General features: G+C 40.6%; 1 pseudogene; it reads right to left on the bottom strand.

Moving 5' to 3' along the window:
- Positions 1–999: 999 nt before the first annotated feature.
- Gm3338 lies at positions 1,000–1,273 on the bottom strand (annotated as a pseudogene).
- Positions 1,274–1,519: the final 246 nt, after the last annotated feature.

The raw sequence follows: 1,519 nt of genomic DNA, 5'->3' as shown, positions 1-1,519 counted from the left end.
TCCTTGTCTTTTTTGATAACTTTGGGTTGGAAGTCGATTTTATTCGATATTAGAATGGCTACTCCAGCTTGTTTCTTCAGACCATTTGCTTGGAAAACTGTTTTCCAGCCTTTTACTCTGAGGTAGTGTCTGTCTTTTTCCCTGAGATGGGTTTCCTGTAAGCAGCAAAATGTTGGGTCCTGTTTGTGTAGCCAGGCTGTTAGTCTATGTCTTTTTATTGGGGAATTGACTCCATTGATATTAAGAGATATTAAGGAAAAATAATTGATGCTTCCTAATTTTTTTTGTTGTTAGAGTTGGCATTCTGTTCTTGTGGCTGTCTTCTTTTTAGTTTGTTGAACGATTACTTTCTTGCTTTTTCTAGGGCGTGGTTTCCGTCCTTGTATTGTTTTTTTTCTGTTATTATCCTTTGAGGGGCTGGATTCGTGGAAAGATAATGTGTGAATTTGGTTCTGTCGTGGAATACTTTTGTTTCTCCATCTATGGTAATTGAGAGTTTGGCTGGGTATAGTAGCCTGGGCTGGCATTTGTGTTCTCTTACTGTCTTTATAACATCTGTCCAGGATCTACTGGCTTTCATAGTCTCTGGTGAAAAGTCTGGTGTAATTCTAATAGGCCTGCCTTTATATGTTACTTGACCTTTTTCCCTTACTGCTTTTAATATTCTATCTTTATTTAGTGCATTTGTTGTTCTGATTATTATGTGTCAGGAGGAATTTCTTTTCTGGTCCAGTCTATTTGGAGTTCTGTAGGCTTCTTGTATGTTCATGGGCATGTCTCTCTTTAGGTTTGGGAAGTTTTCTTCTATAATTTTGTTGAAGATATTTGCTGGCCCTTTAAGTTGAAAATCTTCATTCTCATCTACTTCTATTATCCATAGGTTTGGTTCTTCTTTTTTTTTTTTAAACCAAATTTGCATTTTTATAAAACTTGATGAAAAATAGTACTTTCAAACTGTACAGTCACCAGAAGTACACAGTTATCAAAAATGCACACACGTCACTTGGCATGTCCAGCACCTTCAGCTTTCTGTGCCTTGTCTGTTTCGGCATGTCCATTTTCTGCAGGATTATTTGCATCCTTCCCGGCGTCGGCTTTCCCCTTCTTCCCCTTGGGTATCTTCTCTCCCTTCTTCGCAGGGGCCTTTTTTAGGTTTGGGCTCTGGCTTTGGAGGAGCAGGGTTAGCAGACAACCTTGCAGATCTTCTCTGTGGCTTGTCCTTCACCTTGGTTTTGTCTCCTTTAGCATCCCCTTCAGCCTTTCTTTTGAGCATGGTGGTGGCAGGGGACGTCGGCGCTAAGCACAGGGATTTAGCGGCACACGGGTTCGGTCTGTCTGGGGGTCATCCTTGCTGCATCCTCACACTGCTCCAGGTTTGGTCTTCTTATTGTGTCCTGGATTTCCTAGATGTTTTGGGTTAGGATCTTTTTGCATTTTGTATTTTCTTTGAGTGTTGTACTGATGTTCTCTATGGAATCTTCTGCACCTGAGATTCTCTCTTCCATCTCTTGTATTCTGT

Source organism: Mus musculus, chromosome 13 (assembly GCF_000001635.26).
Source record: "Mus musculus strain C57BL/6J chromosome 13, GRCm38.p6 C57BL/6J".
NCBI lineage: Eukaryota > Metazoa > Chordata > Mammalia > Rodentia > Muridae > Mus > Mus musculus.
Note: the sequence above shows the minus strand (reverse complement) of the source record. Positions and strands in the feature narration are given on the sequence as shown.